This window comes from Lonchura striata, chromosome Z (genome assembly GCF_050655825.1).
Source record: "Lonchura striata isolate lonStrDom1 chromosome Z, ASM5065582v1, whole genome shotgun sequence".
Lineage (NCBI taxonomy): Eukaryota > Metazoa > Chordata > Aves > Passeriformes > Estrildidae > Lonchura > Lonchura striata.
The window spans coordinates 82,506,005-82,527,550 of NC_140740.1; the positions used below are offsets into that span (position 1 = coordinate 82,506,005).

Genomic DNA, 21,546 nt, shown 5'->3' on the forward strand with positions numbered 1-21,546 from the left:
TTCCTGCAGTCCGATGGCCACTTCTGTAAGCTATTTTTTGGGAATGTTGATATCCAGATGGTTTGTCAGCTGTATCAAGCCTGTGAGCAGCTCTGTGTCAGTAAGCACATGGACCTGGCCCTTGAGATCAACAGGAGAATCACTGTTAAAATTCAGCTCTCAGTTAAGGAATCTGTGCTTGAATTTGTGCCAGGTGGAAGTGATTTTAACAAATTCTAAAATCTCCCAAAGATGAGAAACTGAGTATGGGTACAGAATTCAGGCTGATGCTTCACTTGTCATAGAATACCTTTAGCAGTTAATGAGTGGACATGAACTAAAACTCTGGGATTATGTGTCTACCAGGTTTTATTTGGAAAAAAAAATGAAAAGAAAAAAAGAGGGACAAGAGCATCAGACAAGTAGAGGCCCACAGTTTGGAGAGAATTAGTTTCAAAGCAAATCTTGGGTACTTAGAGTCTGAAATACAATATACTCTGCTATTCTTCCTTTTAGCTTACCTGGTGGTCCATCCTGTACTTGTCTAGAGCAGCACTCTATTTTTGGCGCTTTTTTTTTCTCATTCAATTTGTTAGAGCACTTAATCAAACTTCAAGATGGATTGTGATTACATCTCAAGTTCTTCTTTGCACAATGATTGATTTTGTTAAGGTGTGTTGTGGTTCCTCTCTAGTAAGAGCAGTTTGAGACTGCACTGAAGGAGGGGAAAATTCAAACAAGAAAAACAACCTAGTAATACCAAGCAGGTGAGGTATTGATCAAGGCTGTTCAAAATGCTTGGCCAATGAATGTCTTTTTTCACCTCCATTCATTGGTTTACAGCATCTCTGAATCTCCTGGCTGGACACTGGACTAGTGCAGCTTAGTGTTGAAATTATTGTAGTCAAGCAATTAATGAAGATTCACAAAAGCACCTAAAGATGTTTTTAGGACTTTATTGTTATTATTATTAAGGGTGTTCTCCGTTGAATGATAAGCCTTGTACAAACAAGAAGAGATAGTCCATGTACGTGGACAGACTAAAGGACAAGAAAAAGGAAGGGGTTCAAGCCATCTAAGTCCATAACAATCTCCCTCTAGGAGATCTCAGTCTAAGAAATCTTCCTCTAAGAGACAGAATAAGGGGCTGAGCATTCTTGGAGTTTCTCAAAACTTCACTACAAAAGGCTCGGAGTATGCTGATTGAACCTGGAGCCCATGCTTTGAGTACAGGTTGGACTACTTGTCTTCCAGAATGGCCTTCAAACAGTGTCATTTTTTAATTCTACTGTCTGTTGTAAATTCAGTAGAAGTCCTGTGTATTTAAACTCTGTCTAGCACCTAAACTGCAAAAAAAAAGTCCTTCTTCTTTGGAATTAAGCTGTCTCCTCCAAAACCACCAGATGAATGCTGTCTTCTGGTAACACGCTGTTGACAGAAGAATGTGATGTGATATATATATTTTTGTTTTTTTATCATTCAGTTTAAGTGAAATCTGCTATATAAACACAGCAGCTAATAATTTAAGAAAAAAAGGGGGCTAGAAAATTGAGCTGACAATCTCAAACAGGTACAAAAATCTTCCTCTCCATAAGACTGACCCTGACTGGATTTTTTAAAGGGCAGAAAGACAAAACTGTTCTTTCACAGATGTCCTGGGGATCACAGCTAGAGGCGTCTCTGACAGCACTGCTCCTTTTGTGTAGCTAAATTGTATGGGTCAGGTCCTGAAGCTGTCAATCCAGTTAAGTCTTCACCACTGTTTAGAAAAGAAGCAGATATACTCCAAAGGCTAAATGCCAGTGACTTTGCTGTGACTTTGTGATAAAGTCCTGGACTCTTTCAGTGGGAAGAAAGTACTCTTGCATTAATGTAATTACTTGTGATATCACATCTAATACTCTCTTACTGAGTGTTTTCAAACCCTGGGCTCCCATTTGGTTTTGATGGACACCAGATTTTTTTAGTTCCAAATGGTTTTTGGGATATTTATTTTTCTGTAGTGATGGTAATCTAAATAGAGAGGTCATTATAAATTCCTACTGTGCACAATAAGGTTGTAAATGTTACCTGAGGCAAGGTCTGAAGGAAAAGGTAATAGCAGATGTGCTCTTATACCAACTGACATAGATGTGAAAAACAGAATTTTTCTGGGGTACTAGCCACTGTCTACATCTGAAACAGAAACAAGAAATTTCAAGCTACCTTGTTGCTTGGCTCTTGAATTTTTCACCTTAAAATCTGTATTCAGAACCCACTGAGGCTGCTAGGCTGTCTGCTGTTTATTTCAGTGGGTTTGGGAATAAGTATTACATTAGCAAGATTAATGATTGTAATTCCATTCATAAGGTTTTCTGCTTTTTTCTCACTATCTGCATGCCCTTAGAAGCTTTTTCTTTGGCCATTCATTAAAACCAAACTAGTTGCCTTTCTGAGACATGCCAAGGTGTTTCTGCAGTCTGCTAATGACTGCTAGTTCTGCTGGCAGATTTCATAGGGAAAATTTGGAAAATTAATCCATATTGCCAACAGCACTGCTGCCATCTGATTGTGTTATTACAAGAGTTAAACTCTTATCCTTTCTGTGCTCTGACTTACACACTGTGATGCTTTGATTCTGTCCACCTCCTAATCATGTCTGTCATAATACAATTAGAAAGTCTTCACAGGAGCATCCTGCATGATTTTAGCTTTAGCAAGAAATAATAGTCCATGCTTTTTATGGAAACATTTAATTTCATCACAGCTGGTAATTTCAAATGATTGTTTTTGTTCCAGTTAATGGGAGCTGCAACAGAAATCTCAGTCTGGCACATGTCATGGTGGCAAGATCTGCAAGCAGCAGAAAAGCAGCAGTTCCTGAGAGGGTCAATGGTTCACAGGATGCAGGTTTTTAGCATTTGCAGCTACAGGTTTAGGAACCTGTAGCTAGTAGGGTTTTGGTGTGAATGTGTGAGATGACAGGGATGTAACCCCACTGATCTCTTTCTGACCCACACCACTGCTGGATTCCATTCCTCAGCTATAACATTAAAACAACATGGGAGGAAACCTGCTTTTTCAGGTGAGGGCTACTGGCAGAGGTGATGGCAGAAATCATAAAAGCTCATGCCAGGATTTGGTAGGAGACTGGAGAGTCAGGAGAGTCTCAGCAGTGCCAGTACCACTGCAGGTGAGCCCCAGCAAGACATGATTATTCCTTGAAATGGGAGGGCAGGGAAGAAGCATTCGTAAGGTTCAGAAAGAGCAGAACCTGATGTTTAAGCACTTCAAGGTGTTAAAACTCTGAAATGTTCAGAGCTGTTTTGTTTTGTTTTGGTTTTTTTTTATTACTTCCTCTGGATGACAGATATGAAAGATCAAAACATCCAATACTTGCTTTTTTATATATGCAATATAATGTATTTCACAGATATTCTGGACATGGGGACATACAGACAACAGGATCTGAATTTTTGAAATGCATTTATTACACAGAATTAGTGTGTGGGCACTTTCATTCAGAATTAAGCTAAACTAAAATAAAGGGTTAAGTTCAAGAGCAGAGGATATAAGACAATGAAGACAGAGGGAGAATTTTCCTTCATACAAATTTTATGAGAAGCTCATGGAGATAAATTGCTATAAAACATGTTTTCAGCCAGTAAAAATGAGATTTATCCAGTGTTTTGATTGAGATGTTCAGTTGGGTAGAGATTTATCCATAGCAGGTATTAGACATGCAGTGTGTGAATGCTCATGAATTGGATGGAATATAGGAGAAGGGCATAAACTGCAGAGGTTTACTTTTAGATCAAGTTAAAATAGCCTTTGGCTTTTCCTGCTTTATGCAGATATTGTATTAATTGAGTGAATGCTCTTGCATTGACTCTTTGTTTTTTGATAGGAGAAACAGGAAGTGATAGAAATATAAAATAGATTGAACTAAACATGGAGGAATAGACATTTCTGCCTCAAAATATAAGAATTCAGAGACAGAGACAGAAATTAAAGATGTCACTTTCACAACATGAGAAACTGTGGAATTCACTGCAAAGGAAAGATCATGAAGCCAAGGGTTTAGTTAAATCCAAAGAAGCATTATCAATATACATTAATTACAAGAATAACTAGAGAAGTAATTATTATGAGGAAAAGTCTGTAAGAATAGAGGAATAGATAGATACTGGACTTTGATTATTATTCTAGTATCTATTAAGATGAGATAACCTAGCAGACAGGCAACATGCAGTAGACAGAAAATTAACTGAGAAATGTCTGAGATTAGTGTCTATGAGACATAGGATTTAAATGACAGTAGGTCATATCCAAGTTATAACTTGATCTAACTTCTTTTTCTGAACTTCTCTTCCTTCATTTTTTCTGAGTTAAGCCTTTCAGATGTCCAGCTGCTGATGAGCAATGTATTCTGATCATACTGATTCTTGGTGAGTCTGGAAAACTGAATTTTTAATGCTAGTTGCAGGAGTATCATGTTGAGCTAACTGTGCTTGGAGTCTGAATATTGTCATAAATAACAATGCAGAGAAAATAAGTGATGAGGTTTAACTCCCAGCCCAGCAAAAGGTCAGTGATCAAGATGTAGAGTTTGAACTGTTCAGTACTGCCATAATAGAAGTGTCCAAGTTTATTAGCAAGCTGAAAAGCAACTTGCAATACCTGTGCATCTTGTGAAGAAGCAAGTTGTGGAAACTGACAGATGGATTTGCTTTAAGAATCTTTAGAAACACAAATAAAACATATATATTCAGTTCTTCTGGGACACATTATGCAACAGACTTTCTCCTTAGTGAAGAAATCAATGGACAATGGACAAGGGATCACAAGAGGAGAAAACACTGCTCTCCCTCCTTCCATGAGTTACAGGTGAAGAAATGTGAAGGGGTTTATATGAGAAGGGGCAAGGAATCACAGTGCAGGTCATTTCACATGTCAGACCTTTCACATGTCAACTCAGACAGTCCATAATAATGGACATAGAATCACAGAACCATAGAATCATGGACTCATAGACCCATAGAATCACAGAATGGCCTCATTGGAAGGGAACTGAAAGATCATCTAGCTCCAGCACTTACACTAGACCAGGTTGCTCAGAGCTCTGTCCAACCTGGCCTTAAACACTGCCAGAGATGGAGCACATAAGTGGAACATGCCAGATGTTTAGCTGGTATTTAAGCTGTTGCCCCCAACACCTGGCATTATCCAATTACACTTCTCTAACGCCTTCAAATTCAATCTTAGCTCAACACCTCTGTCCTATAAATACACAATCATTTAAAGCCATCCAAAATCTAGGAGGCCAGACTCGCCCCAACATCTAGCCATGCTTCCCTGATGCCTCTCTTTTGTCACTCCTCCCATTCCTCCAACTACAAGAACTGGCTGAAAAACTAGTCAAAATTACAGGAATAGTTTTCAGGTAAATCAATGCATCAATACTAGAAGAAATAGACTGTTTGTGTCTTTGCTATGGAAAAGGCAGATATTTCAGCTCAACCCTTACTAGACATTAAAGTCAAAACAAGGATGATATTAAGAAGGCTCAATTGGGGAAAGACTTGTATGCACAGAGAATTTAACTGTGAAATGCAACACCACAAAACTCCATTGTTTATTGTTTAGTCCACAGTACTGGTAGGATAGCAAGAACAACTCAGATCATTGTAGCATTACTGTGAGGCTGGTGAGGCACTGAAACAGGTTGTCCAGATGAGCTGGAGATAACCCATCCTTGAAGGTGCTCAAGGCCATGTTGGAGGGGCTCTGAGAAACCTGGTCTAGTGTTCTGACTCATGGTGGGGGATTGGAATAAGATTCCAATCTTCTAAACTTGGAATTAATTTCCCTTCCAACCTAAACCATTCTGTCATCTTAAGGGTCCCTGCCAACCCAAACCATTCTGATATTATTATTATTGGAGCATGTGCACACATAGAAAAGACTCAAGCCCCATGCTTGGTGGCATTTCATAGGACTGCCTTCCCAATGGGATGACTCTCATTCTCTTCCCATAAGTGTCTGTTGCCAAAAAAGTGTAAATTGAGGTTATTTCTTGTACTGTCCGTTGTTGCCTTGTTACCCTCTTCTCTGTGAGAAAAGACTCTACCTCACTACGATCTCCTTTCAAGTAGGTGTAGAGAGAATGATCGTCCCTGAGGCTCCTTTTCTCCTGGATAACCACCTCCAGCTCCCTTAACCACTCCTATAACTACATATTATCATGCTGCAGCCCCTACAACAGCCTCATTGCCCTTTTTGGACACACTCTGGAGATGAGAGGCAGACTACAAACCAGTCCATAGCTACAGGAACAAGCTCCCATGATAATTCAGGATATGGCTTTACTGAAGGTTGAGACTTCAATGTAAGATGGGTGCAGTATGTTCTGTCACCCTGTCACCAGCATGAGTGACATGGAACTGTGTCTTGTTTAAAGCAAGTACAGATGTCAAGTTTGCCAAGTTTCTATCATGCCTTAAGACTGTCAGCATGAGCTAAGAATCAAGCCCCAAAATTTCTTGTCCTCTTTCCAGTTAATTCATAATGTTTTCCTTATACAGAAATAAATCACTTATCTTCTCCTAATGCCTTTTGCATTGGGTTTCATTTCCCTCTCTGATTCCAAAGGTTACCAGCATGTTTGTGCCCAGCAGGCAACAGCTGGCATCTCTTCTTAAATTTGGACCACATAGCTGTGCCCTCAGTTTCCATTCTTTGGAAACCTGGACATACCATAATTAAAATAGACTGCAAATAGATGCTTGCTGATAAAGAGGTTCTGCTTGCTTGTACTCCTTGCAATTTGTGCTGTGAGGATTTAGTCACAGTCTAATGGCTAATCATTGCAAGAGTTCAATGAATCTCCTGGCCTTGAGGTTTTGGCATAGCCATAATATCGTGTGGGTTTGATTGGTGGAATTTTTGCACTCAAACCTCACTGAGCATCTCAAAACTGCCCAGTCACCAAATCATAGAATCACAGAATGGTTCAGGTTCAAAGGGACCACAGTGGGTCATTTGACCCAACCTCCCTGCTCAAGCAGTCATTCTCTAGACTTCCATGGTACAGGATGGAATCCAGAGGGTTCCTGAACATCTCCAGTGAGTCAGACTCCACAATCTCTCCTGGAAGCCTGCTCAGTTATCTGCTGTGTAAGTCCTTTGTTTTTGCCTAAGGCAACATAATTGAGGAATGAGAGAGTGGCTAAGCCAGGACAGTAGTGACAGTGACAATCTGCATGTGGATACAAGCAAGCATCCAACAGAGTCTCTCAAGGCTTTGACTGGATATTAACACCATGCCCCTTTGTGACAGGAAGCCCATCCAAGACCTGCATCTCAGGAACTGTACCCTAGCTGCCTTCATTGATTTTGGTATAGATGTCATAACATCTTGATGAAATTTCCACTTATTGAAAAAAAGTAATTTGCCTCCCTGAAGAAGAAGCTTGTGCCTATTAATGCCTTATATAAGTAGTTTTATGTAATTTTAATGAAGCCCTTAATTTGTAATTTGTGATGGTAGTAAAATCCTGCACTTGCAGTGAGGGCTGTAAACTGGTAGCGCCATGGAGGAAAGAGGAAGAATATTTGTCACAATGAGTCCTGGGGAGATACAGGAGTCCTTTAATCAGGGTCCCACTGACAGTTTTGTGGAAAACATATATCAGCACCTTTATAGGATCCCATTTCTAATGGGAACAAGCAATACTGGAACAGGACAAGCCAGTGCAAGAGGAACTATTTAAAAATACACCTGGAATGATTTTTTCGTGGCATAAAAGTTTGCATCCAGACTTGCAATTGAGGATTGGACATGTGAAACCACAGGAAAAATAGCCAAAATGTGTAAACAACTAAAAATTAACCACTGCAACACTGTCCTGGATTCTTATCTTATGCAGGACATAATTGTGCATGAAATTGGGTGTTGAACAGACATGGGTAGGAAATGTGGCTGGGCAGTCTCCTCCTCTGAGGGGAGAGATTTTTGTAACTCAGTGTATATTCTGTGTATTAATTCTATAGGAAGATGCTTGTTTGCTCAAGCCTTCACCTCTGCTGGTCTCTGTGCTTGTCACATTCTGCATGGCTGAGTGCAAGGATCCACCTGTAGAGAGGTTCCAGAAACTTGACTGCAGAAATAGGCTCGGGATTCTAACTTCAGGTATCCAGGTTTGAACATTCTATTCAGATTTTGTCAGGAACAAAGTTAATTTCTAAACTTTGGACAGCGAGACTGTGTCTCTCCTCCCCTCCCCTCTTCTCCCCTCCTCTTCAACTCATTAAATTGTAGTTGTTTCTACAGCTTCCTGGTCTAGCCAGCCTTGCTCTCTTGCTTTCTCCACTTTCTCCACACATTTGTGCCACTTATTTGCTGGGGAAAGGGGAGTTCAGAGACCTTTGTGTGGCATTTTCTACAGCCAGGGTCAACTTGCTACACACTGTCCAAGATCTCATGATGTTTGGATTTGTTAACCAGAGTTTAGATGAATCCATTTTACCATGGAGTTATCCTATTATTAACTTCCATTATGAATTTGCAGATTTTATGGGAAAGTGACTTATTACCACTTTAATGCCATGCCATCATGGGCTGCTTTTAGTCTGAAAAGATGCTCCAAATGGGGTAGGAGTGCTATACAATATCATAAGCCACAATCTATAAAATCTTTATTAGGTACATCACAATTTATCATTTTAATCCATCATCTACAATCAAAGACAGACCTGCAATAATTTGCATTTTTGTAGTTCTTTTCTCCCAGGTGCCCTAAATGTTTTTACTGCAATTGTTGGGAGCAAATGCTGATAATTTACCTAGTACACCATGCAGGAAGCAAGAAAAATTAAAAAGGCAAAGGATTCAAAACGCTTCCACTCAGTTCAGGGGATGATTTTCTCTGGCTTAAAGAGCATTGCACTGCAATTACTTGACATTAGGTATTCTAGAATAGTCATTAAAAAATAAGAAAGAATCTTTTAACAATTCTCTTACTAATTAAAAGGATTCCCACAGTATTCATGGCTCTTCTCAGGTCTGTAGAACTACCTACTACACAGAAATATTTCTGGAACTTTTAACTGAGACTTCAAAAACCCCTAAATTAGTCAATAAGGAAAACAAGCATACATGCCCCCACCCCTCAAAATAAACCCAACCTTAGAAGCCACCAGTTTTGATGGAAACCTAGAAGTAAAGCCTTCTCATACAGCTGTTGCCAAGGCCTATGTCCTGTTGATTTGTGGCCTCAGTCTTCCTATAAGGGCATGTTGTGACTCCATACTAAAAGGCCTTGTTCTGTAGGTTAAAAAAAGTGTATAATTCACCTTAAGGGTGAGAACCTATGTAATAGTACTGGGGGTGAACAACTTTTCTGAACTTTGGTGACTCATTGTAAAAATATGCTTATAGATATGACTTTTTTCACTCTGGACCTTGCACTAATTAGAAGGAGTAAATGTGGTTGTACTAATGGACTCAGCCCTTAAAAATTGTTTTTCAGTGTTGGATTCTGTCAAAAGCATAATTTTGTGTCAAATTTTGTATTTATCAGTGGAATTAATTCTGACCTATAACACGTTTTCATCTAAGTAAGAAGAGGTGTGTGCATTTTGGCACTCCCTGTCTTTCTATTAACAGGTGCTGCAGAAATATTGCAAAACTGGCTTTTCAGAGCAGCTCTCAAGAGCATGAACGGGTGATCATTGAACATGATGTGGCCACCACCTTGGAAACGTGGCTGCTGATCACTCACTCGCTGCCAGTTCCCTGCAAAGTGCCAGTGTAAGGGCAAGCAGCCACCTGAGGCACACTCATCAGATTGCTGGCACTTGCCTGGTCATGCTCAGAGGCACCCCTCTGCTAGTGTTTGTTCACAAGCCCAGATTTTGCAGCTTTAGGGGAATAAGTCACAAATTCCATGCTGTAGGTTGTGTGATGCCAGAAGAAATTCCTGTCATAAGAGCAGTGGGAAGTTTCAGCAGCTCCCTTCCTGTGACCACCCAATTTTTTTTGTATGGAGAGAGCATCCTCAAAAAGGACATCCTGATCAAAGAAAGGCTGAGGCATGTTTGTAAGAAATATAAAGACTGTCACAAAGGGAGACCAAAGCTCCACTGCAGCTAACCATCATCAAATTGTTGAGGGAATAACTTGCAATGGTTCAAATAATTTTAGGACATTTAGAGTGCCTTGTTGTAGAAATTGTCACAGGACCAACAGAAATAGATGTTGTACCTCATGGTCTCAGGTGTAAAAAATCATCTGTGTCAAGGGGTTGATTCTAATTAGCATGGGTGGCCAATATGTGAATCACTAGAAACTATGATCCCTGCCCTTCCCAGTGTCCTGGTTATCACAAGGTTGGTGGTGTCACATATGGTTCTGTTGGTGGTCTTCTGTGGCAAGGAGCACTTGAGCTGTCCAGAGCTGCAATGGAGAGACAACAGGAAACCCAGTACTCCCAGAAAACTCTGAAGGGGTACACAGAGACCACTCTGAGTTTCTTGGTCAGAACAGGAACCATTTAGATATTTGGAGCATATGATTATTTGTGTAGGACAGATACCACACTGCAAATCCTAGCAATTGTGTTCATGTTTATACTTAAGCATTTGTGTTGCACTCTCTGAAAAACAAATTTCACAGAAATGCTACCAGAAAAAGCCAATTGCAGCAGTCCTCCTGTACAAAGCAGAACCAGGTTTCTAAAAGTAAAGGCTTCCTGCCTTCTGAGATTCAATTACCCAGTCTCACCAATATTCAGGCAGGAATGTTTTAAAGTTTTTATGGCTATCACACAGACAGAGATTTTGCATTTGCAAGAGAGATAGAATTTGTAAATTTGACCCAGTCAGTTTGTAAATTTTGCCCAGTGATGCTGAAGTCTGTGGTGAGATCCAGGATATGAATCCCATATTCTTAGGCTGAAATTTCTCTCACAAGCCTGTCTTTACATCAGACAAAAATCTATCCTGTTTTTTTATCACCTCTCTTCGCCGTCCACTTCATGAAGGTAATAGCATTCTTCAAAATGGATCTTTCAAGATCTAGTTTTGTCTCTAGTGCTTCTCTAGACATTACAAACATTTCTAGTTCAGTCATGAGCAATTTATTCAGCATTATATGGTAGAAAATGCTGCAGCCTGATGTAAATAAGGATCTAGTTGCTGTCAGACTTCTTGATTTAAAAAGAAAAAGATTTTAAAATATTCACATTGTGCCACCATGTCTAGTCCTACACATAGCATAGACTTTGCTTTTCTTTAGTATGGTTAACCTTCCAAATCAGAAGGAATGTGAACAACTAACATTACAGCCCCTTACAAAAAAAACACAAAACATCAAGTTCTGGTCATGCTTGAATGGACAACTGCAATAGATTTAATTCAAGTGTTGGTGAAAGCCATTATTTTCCATTCACAGAGAGCTCACCTGATTCTATTCAGCCTTCAAACTGAGAAGAAAAGAAGGCATTTGCCTTTGGACAGAGATGTGAGTGGATATTCACTGGAGGCATCTTGTCACACAGCTTTGTCCAAGATGCGCAATTCCATGGCAGGCATAAGTAACCAGAGACCAGCTGTGTAACACAGACCCTGGGGTTGGCTTCTGAAGTGAATATTCAGTTGGGGCAGAGCTCAGGGGAAAGTTAGCATGGTATGGAAGAGTTTTGCAAACCAAGGCTGAGGAAATAATCCCATCAAAGAACATAATCTTCCTCCATATTCTGGTCACATTTTTGGGCCTTTGTCACATGGAGAGAGACTCTACTGCACATACATGGGAAAGAGAAGATTAAAAATATTGGTTTAAAGGAAGATAAGAAGTAAAGACAGGGAGTTATTCAATTAGTAATTATTGGAGGCACTGCCTATAAATGCTGTAATTCTTAAAAAATGTCAGCATTCATGTGCAAATCAAACAGATCAGGTCTGTGCGTGTGATAGTGCAGTCAGCAAAAGCTTGGCTTGTGTCATTAGGATAGAAGGGTTTGGGATTTTGCTGAGCCAGCTCCTTAGAGTTTTTACACTTAATTCATTTATAGCTGTAATTTAGAATTTATAAAACTCATTACTCATTAATGTCAGAGTTTCCCAATGTCAATCAAGATTGGCTTCTGATGCTATCTGATAGCATCAGGTATTTTGAAAGTCAGTAGGAAAAATGTATCTGCCTTGCACCAAATCTGCAAGAATTAAGAACATTTGGACTATGCATAGCTTTTGAGGAGATAGAAAATCATTTAGGAGCTTGCAGAACAGTTACTAGAAGGAACTGATCCACATGTTATCATGCCTTTTTTGAGGAAATATAGAAAGTGATTATTAGATTTGGAAGAAAAAGCACCTCCTTGCAATACACATACCTGTCTACCACATGAAAAAAATTGCAGACTGTTGATATTAATGTTTCTAATGCATTCTTCTATGTTACAGACACTATTTAATAAAATCCAACATTGACATGACAGGGAAGTGAAGTATGCTTTGTAAATAGCAACTTTCTAAGTTAGCACTTAGAAGTGCTGGCACTACTGATGGAAGTATTTTCTAAAACTGGTCCTTTGGGTCAGTACTGCATTTTGTGATTATGGCATTTATCAAAACTCTGAAGAAGGTTCTTTCACTGAAAAAGGTTTGTTGCAGTTTGTTTTGGGTTTGGTTTTTCTGTGGGGGCTTTGTTGGTTTGGATTTTTTGGTTTGGTTTGGGGTTTTTTTTTGTGGCTCTGGATATTAAATTTTAAGCATTAAAACATTAGAGTGAGTTTTTAAAAACTAACTTGAGATGCATATGATATGAAAAGAAAGTAAATAATCCATATTCTTTCTGGTTAAAGTGTCCAGCAGTATTATCTCTCATGTGATGAAAGTATTTTGCAGTTATAAATTCTGAAGTTTTAATGTACAGCTTACCTGGATGCACTTTTATTAAGCCAGACTATTTTTGGAGAAAAACATATATAAAAAAATCTTTTAAGCTACTCGTGTTTTAGTAGACATGAGTGCAGTACCCATAGCATGTCGTGGCTTATTTGCATGAGTGGCTTTTTGCATTAGTAAATACTAAGAATTAGAAAAAATTCCAGTCTGAGACAGATCTTTTTATGGAGTACAAGTCCTTTTCCACAGCCAAATGTCTGCAGATAGAGTCCCAACACTACCAGAAAGGACCACAATGATGAGTTATGGCCCAAGGAGCCTTCTCAAGGCTGTGAGGAGTAGGAGGGCTGCTGTGATAAACCTCAAAGCCTGGGAGCTGGGTCCAGGTGGAGCTGCTACAGCTGCAGGTCTTGGTGGTAGCATCAAATACTCAGCCAAGAGCATCGAAGGCCACAGTGGTTGAACATGGGTCAGTCAGTACCCAGTGACAGGTGAGCACCATTCTGAAAGGGCCTCAGGCTGTGCTGTGGGATGTTCATGTTGGACATCAGGAAGAATTTCTTTACAGAAAGAGTCAAATTGGTGGTGTCACCACCCCAGAAGTGTTCAAGAAATAACTGGACTTAGTGTTATGGTTTAGTTGGCAAGGTGGTGTTTGGTCAAAGGTTGGACTCTGTGACCTTGGAGGTCTCTTCCAAACTTAATGATTCTATGTTTCTGTGGTTCTCTATCACAAGTAAAGGCTTGGGTTCACCCAGTGTGTTCTGTGTCCAGTTAGAGACCCACAGCTTCTCCTTAGAGGAACAGACGGAGATGTCTGATCCAGCCTCCTGTTCACAGATGGTCACCACTGGATGTGGCTCAGGCTCCTGAAGAATGCAATCACTGTTTTGAAGCATGTAATATTTGAATTTCAAATTCTGTGAGTCATTTTTATCATGCAACAGAGAAAGTATAAACTACTGCAAGAAAAAGTAAAGTGAGAGGCAACAAGGAAAGCTGGGAGTTGTGGAACAGCTGTGATGTGTTCAATAACTAGATGGACAAACACCCTTCAGACAGCACATTCCCAGAGACATGACACCCCATAGCAGACTGTCAGTGTCCCTTTATCATGTGTTTTTAAAATTAGGTTTTAGTATCCGGATCTCCAAATCCACCTTGAGCGGTTTTTGAACTCATTAAGCACCACTTGCCAGGCAGAGCTTGGAGACAATCAGCACAAGGCGAAAAACGAGGCAGAATCATAGTTTTTCACAAAGCAGTCACCCTGTTTGTAAACTTTTGGGTTGGATCCTCAAATGAATGTCTTCACTAAACACTTTCAAAGGACAAGCCAAGAAATTAAATTCCCTAACTTTCAAACAATGAAGTAATACACTCTGAAGATGTATTTACTGTATTGCACATTATTGGGTTTTTTACCATTAAATGTAATCATCTTATCACCTCACCTGCTGCTAAAATCCTTCTTCTGCCACATGAGAGCCAAGTACTTTTTTTTTCATTTTAGATGGTCTGACTAGCTAGCATGTCCAAAAAAAATCCAAAATACTGTTCTCAACTTTTGAAATATGCTATCTTTATACTTGGAAAAAAAATGTCACAGGCTAAAAATCATGTCTGGTTTGAGGGTTTGTTTTATTTTGTTTTGTTTGTTGGTTTATTTTTCCCCAGCAATATTATTATTTGGCCTGGCAGAAGAATTAATCTTCTTCCACAAACCTCACTATAATGACATCATGGACTTCATTACCTCTAGATATTCAGAAAAGGATGAATATGCTGAGGTCAGGGCTACCATTTACTGTTCAAAATGGCAGCTGGAGGACATTACAAAAAACAATAACTCTATACTTGCCTTTTTAATTAATGTATTTTGGAGTTAGCTGTACATTATAGAATACCAGGGTCTCTGGATCTTTGCATGAGGGCAGCTCATATTGTGTGCTTATATACCATCTACTGTCAAATACTTATCCCTTGGATAAGTTTTTTTATCAAGTTCCTTTTTAATTATATTTTGGCTAATTTTAGAAAAATAAAGGCAGTGCTACATTTCACCCTTATAAACAGGAAACATGGAATCTATTGGATTTTAAGGTCAACAGCTGAAAACAGAGAGCACAGTTCCTGTGTAAACATGCATTTGCCACAGACTTTCTTTTAGAGCAAAAATAAATCAACAGTTAGAAAATAAATATGTAGACTCTTGAGTCTGGTCAGAGCAGGTGTCCAAATGAATGTTCCATTAGTACTGTTTAGCAACATAAGCCTTTTTTAAATTTGGCATTATGTAGACAACTTGTCTAATTGCAAGACATATACTGCCCAAATATTTCAGTATCTTCTTGTTATTCTTGTTAACTCATTCTTAGCATTCATAGTTTTACATTTGGCTGCTAAAATGGGTGTTTTCTATTCATATTCAGCTTTCTGCAAAACCACAAAGCAGGGATGATACAGAGTTTATAATATTTGACTAAAAAGAGAAAAGTTGGATTTTGTGATGTCTCTGCTCTTCTTCATCCTCATTAATGTGTCAATTTTTTGGACCTACTTCTGCATTTCATACATTTGATGTGCTCATTTGCAACAGCACAGAGCTTTTTTTTGTTTTCAGGGATATGTACTGTGAAGTTCTTTCTGTTAATCTAGCAGAAGGCACACCAATTAGCTAATTGCTCTTTGTGGTTTTTTGGGGGGGTTTTAGGGTTTTTTTTAGTATTGTTTGGTTTGAGGGTTTTTGGGGGGGGTTGAGGGTTTTTTTTGTTTGGTTGTTATTTTGTGTGTTTTTTGAGCTTTTTGGTTTTGTTTTGGGTTGTTTTGCTTTGTTTTGTTTTTGTTGGTTTTTTTGGTTTTTTTTTTTAAATCTAATGACTCCTTTCTCCAGTTGCCATTTGGGACTGAGAGCAAGTTAAGAAACACCTCTTTGTACTCTGACAGCAAGTTTCAGAGGTCTTAACATCTAATCTGGTCTCAAAAATTCTTTCTAGAGAGCAAGAGGTAACTTTTATCAATAATAATCATCAGGCACTATCATTACAAATTAAAATATACACAGGAAATTTTTGCTGGAATAACTGAAAGGATTTTTATATTGTGCCAAGTTATTTTTTCAGTTGGCAGAGTGCAAACACAATATTGTAAACAGAAGCAAAGGTGTATTATAAACTCTAACTTGTTATTTAACTGCACATTGTCACACTTACAGCAAGTATTATTTTGGGAATAATAAAATAACCACAGTCATAACTGACACATTCACTGGAGGGGGTTTTTGGTGGGTTTTTTTTGTTGTTGTTGTTTTTTTTTTCGGTTGGTTGGGTTTTTTAGTTGTTTTGTTGTTATTATATTACATCCTCTTCCTGTTACAGAATTCTGCTGGTGTGCTGCTTCAGAGAAAAAGTATTTTCACACTTGCAGTGTGATACTTGATGTGCAATTTCTTTGATTCACACATATTTTTAGAGCATTTCTAGCAGCAATATGTGTTTTCTTGGAAGTACAATGGATATTCTTTTACCTTTTACCTTTTGGAGAGTGCAGCTGGGCATGAACAGTAAATTGACTCCTTCACCTAAGAAAGAATTGGTTTTCCCCTATGGTTTTCAGTATGTTTTTTCCAACTATATGTGAAGAATATTCTGCAAAGAGTGTTATTCCTTTCCAACCTTTGGCTCTTAGTTATGATATGTACCAATCATTAAAAAAATTATTATAGCTCCGAATCAGGGACCAAAAATCAAACAGAGTTATTGAAGCACAATATGAGTATTGATAAATTTGTGAGCACACCTGAACTGTGGCATGTGCTTTGCTTGGTGCATAGAAGACCTCAGAATTGCTTGCAGTTTTCTCATCTTAAAGTTACTGCACAGGAATACCTGTTTTAATCAAAATTGAATTCTTTGTGGGAAATTATTTTTCTTCCTTTCTAAAAATTTATTTTAAATTATTTCAAAGCTGTTTTTTCAAAATTATGTATTTGTACTAAGTTTTCTTTATTTTTTTTTTTTTAATTTAGGTGCATGGATATAAGTGATACAGTTCCTGTTAGAAAAATGTCACAGACATTTAAATTTTGGTTTGGAATAAAAATGTACATGGCAAAGGGTGAAGTATTAATTTTAATATTTTTAAATTTGATAGTTTTGTGCAACTCAAAAGTAATTTATCCTCCATATAAATGCAAAATAAAATGAGAGTGTTTCTTCTAATGAGTAGAAAACTAGAACACAACCATCTTTGCCAATATATTCAAGTACCTTTGTAAAAGAGCACAAAAGCTTGTAAGGTATTGAGTGAGTTTCAGCTAAAGATTGCCCTTAGACTGGACAAGATTTGGTTCAAATATATGTGCCTGGTGGAGGCTATTGGGCAGTAAGATCTTAGAAACATTTAAAATGGCAACACTGTCATTTCAGCAGGATATTTCACAGGAAAAATGATGTTGTTGGCCCTAGATACCTTATGCTGCTGTAGGCATAAGATGTTGGGGTCTTGTTGCTGCTTTTGCAAAGTTGTTTTTTGTAAAGTAAATGCCCAAAGAATGGCAACAACAATTGTTTTACAGAGACAGATTTGACCATCATCAACGATGAGATGGAAAGAGATCCTGCAAAACTGGTTCAAGGTCTCTGCTTGTTGAAGTTTGGTTATCTTCCAGATAGAAGTATCTGGATAACTCTTCATGGATAGGTTTTCAAAAAGAAATAAATCAATCAGTAGGAAATTGAAGAAAATAAACCCCCTCTCCAAATTTCCCACAAAGTGCCTGATTCCCTTGTCCTCCACAGAAAGATCCCACCTGTTTAAAATCACTTACAAGTCTTTGGTGGCCTGAGGAAAATTAGTGAGGCAATTTTGATCATTATTTGTGTCAAAGAGAACTGCAGCAATTATCTCTATGCATAGTTGTATTTGTAGAATGAAGATTTAATGCCACTGATTTGAGGAGACCACACTGAAAATTAGTTGTGAATTAGCACTTTTTACCTTTTTCACATGTTAATATGCTTATGTAAGTTTAATGGGTAGTGTCTTTGAGTAGACATGGAGCATCTAGGGAAACTACTTCTGCTGCTAGGGTGAAAAGCCTTTTCCACTCCACGTTTATACATCCAAGCCCACGAGGACCATTTGGAGTTTAGTGGTGTTTCTCTGCCAAGATATAGTGGCTGAGGAAGTGACTATGAGCAACTCTGGCCAGGTGAATGCCTACATGGGCTTTGACTAATCAGTTCCTCTGCCTTGGTTGGTTCTAAGAGCACAGTACCAAACCTATATCACACAGTGCATTTTTTCTGTTTAGATTATATGCATTTTAGATGGTATCTGCACCTGAGGTATATTGGGAAATAAGACTTCACAGATGTCTCTGAACAATAATGTAACTTATAGACTGATAGGGGTGGAAGACTTCCAGTGAGTTTATTGGAGCAGCCAACAGAGATAGATACACTCTGAACAGGCAGAACTTGGGGCTGCTCAGGTGCCAACCTGGGCTCATGGGGATGTGCCATGTTTTACCAAAACACATTTGGCAGAGGCAGCATGCAGCTGTGTTACTCCCACTCTGAAGGGACTCTGAGAGCACAGTACCTCTGTGTTTCAGATACCTGTTTGTAAAAGTGGCTCACTGATTCCTTGGGACTAATTAAAAAAAAACAAAACTGGAGAGGGGTGGCAGTGCAGGAAGTCAGATTCTTTCTCACACCCATTCCCAGCTCTCCTGCTGAGATGTGTGTGTGGTCCCTGTGTTTGACAGCCAGGTTGCCCACGGGGTGAGTGGGAGCACTTTCTAGGCTTCTGGATAACCCTGTGCTCTCAGGGCACTGGGAATGACACTGGTTATTCAGTGCTGGCTACTCCCCCACTCCCTGGATGGTTATATGCACAACTGATTGTCTGAAAAATTAGCCTGGCCGAGCATTTTTTGTGTTCTGATGAAGTGTAGGCATGCTGGGAATTGATGTCTCTTCACAAGGAAGGCGTAGCTGGACCTTCTCAGATCCATCACTTAGGAAGGGTGCGATGCTCACACTTGGTTTACAGGGTGACTGCAGAAGGGAAGGACGGCTTTTCCCTCCCTGTTCCCTTGGCAACTCTCTGGCATTCAGTACCAGTCCTGGAGACTGGAAAATGTAATTAAAGGGGGAGCTAGCTGGCTGTGCAGATTCTGAGCATGTGCTGCAAGGGATGCCACACTTTGAATCTCTGCTATAGCACTTCTGTCCCCATCCGGAGAAGCTTGTAAAAGGAGAAGGGTCTTCTCCAACATCCTCCTTCTTCTTCAACATCCTTCTTCCCCCTCCCCAGTCCCCGTGCCTCCTCCTTCCCAGCCCTTCACTGCCGGAGTGGGCGAGTGCCCTCCCATGCACAAACCATGGAAGAGAAGAGAAGGTGATTTCCAGTGACATCATTGGCACTCTCCCATCCGGGAAACCCCTAGGCAGAAGGAAACCCTCTTGAGCACCAGACAAGTAGAAAAGCTAGATCTCTTTTTAATAAAGAAAGAAGCAGAACAGCCACTGACCATATAATTTTTTTTTTTTTTTTTTTTTTTTTTTTTTTTTTTTTTTTTTTTTACACATACTGTCACCTTCTGCGGATTTCTCTTGGGCAGGGGGGGCGGTCAGAAAAAAAAAATACACAAAGAATCTTTCTGTACATAAACACTTGCTGAGCAGCCATGCCTGCTCTTTACCTGATTGCTTTAATTTTTTTCATTAGTGGATTCAGGTATGTGGAATAAATGAAGAAAAACATAAAGACATTTATAGGTGCTCCATACCCCAGCTAAGCTACAAGGGCCAAACCTCCATCATACAAGTCATTTAGTGCAGAGATTTGCTTCAAGATTATATTATCTGTCCAACCAGAAGAACAACTAGAGGTACATTTACATGTCTTATTTTCCCTTCACACACACACACACACACATATATAGATATGTATGTGTAATGCTATGTTACCTACAGGCTGGAGCTCCATGCTGCTATACTGAAAAGATAAAATGTATAAAGGTTGTTTTATCCTTTCAAAAATCTTTTTTGGACAAATGAGACACTGATTTTGTATTTATTAACTTTCTCCTTTAAACAAAAGACTCTTAATGTCAACAAACGTTCCCAGAATGGCCTTTCATTATTCTGGATCCAACATAAATGTATGGAAAAGTCCTATGATATTGCTGACCGCCAGCTGGCTCTGCTGAAACTCTACCTCAGTAACTGAATACAGAAGCAGAAAGAGGTTAAGTGTTGGGTTGTATGTTTTCTCTTTCCTCTCTTTTAAGGTAATTAGAGATTATTTTTTCAGACTGATGCAAAAAGAATCAATTTGTTTCCCTCCCTCCCATATTAATTATTAGAAATAGAAGAGCCAAACTGAAAGCATGTATTAATATTTACCATAAGAAAATTTGAATGCTGGATTACACTTACTTCAGAATTTTAGTGGGGAACTGAATGTTACTCTAATCTATGGATATATATTTTTTTTAATTAATGCCTTAATTTAGTCTTAATTTTATTTTTTCTTTTAAATAATATGAGAAATCTGTTGTATTTATTAAAGCCCTTTATTCAAGTTATTGCTTCAACTTTTGAAATGTTCAACAAACATCTCAAGATATTGTTCCTATTCCATAAAAACAAAATATAGGACCTGTAGAGATAAATCCAAATTTTTTATTATCCAATTTTTCTCACTCAAAATAAAAACTAGAAATGGATAGATTAGTCTGGAGTTATTACTGTGTTTTCTATTTAGCTCCTCAAAATCAGTATACTGATTTTCCAATGTATTTTATTTATTCTGTGTTATTTTTAGGGGGTTGATGTGAAAATTCAGATAACCAAATTCTTCAGTTTTATTCTTTTAGAAAGGCCTAGCAATTCTATTCTTATCCTTTGTGTAAACACAATACTGGATGATGAGCTAGTCGAATAAGAAAATATTTCTCTTGCAGCATCCAAAAGTATGACCTAAACAAACAAGTTCTCTTTCTTCCCCTTTCCCTTTCCTTTTTTTTTCCTTGTTAAAATGATCATCACAGTGCTGATGTGTTATTGGTGTTTTTTGATTATTGCAATATGCATCACTAGAAAGATCAAAACTGACTATGCATTGCTCATGTTTTACATAATTCATGTTTTTCAAAGAATGCCAAAGAATTACTTTTTTTTCACTGATTTTTTCTTTTTTCTTTAATTTTTCAGTTTTGTTTTTTTTTTATTAATTTTTTTGCTAAGAAAATTTCACAACTGAACTCACACTGGAGGTGTGAGTTAGAAGTGATCATTTAGGCTCAGAATTGAACTTTCCTACACCTGTGATCACATGACTTTTTCCTTTAAAAACAGCAGCAATTCCCTTTGTTTTTCCCCAGAAGTAGAAATTTATCTGTGCATTTGTATATCACATCTGATACTGTTTTTTAGGTATTTTAATATATTACTCAATAATGCTGTATTTTAACTTCAGATAAGAGCAGGTGGTATAAATTGTGGTATCGTACCATGGTTCCTCCAGCAATAGCAAACCTACAAGTATGATTCACATACAAAAACTACTAGAAGTATAATGCTCCCTGGACATCTACAGATTTGGATTCATTGAATGAAAACTGAATTCTGAAAACTGAATTCTGGGTGATTTGAAAGAACATACTCA

The 21,546-nt window shown here is 38.5% G+C and overlaps 1 long non-coding RNA gene across 1 annotated transcript in view; it reads left to right on the top strand.

Annotated features, from left to right (window-relative positions):
* LOC146763910 (uncharacterized) overlaps window positions 1-21,546 on the top strand; it is a 242,467-nt gene that overhangs the window by 170,865 nt on the left and 50,056 nt on the right. The window contains exon 3 of the long non-coding RNA XR_014951715.1: window positions 1-21,546. This exon is cut by the window's right edge and continues 50,056 nt beyond it. This is a non-coding gene — a long non-coding RNA (uncharacterized LOC146763910).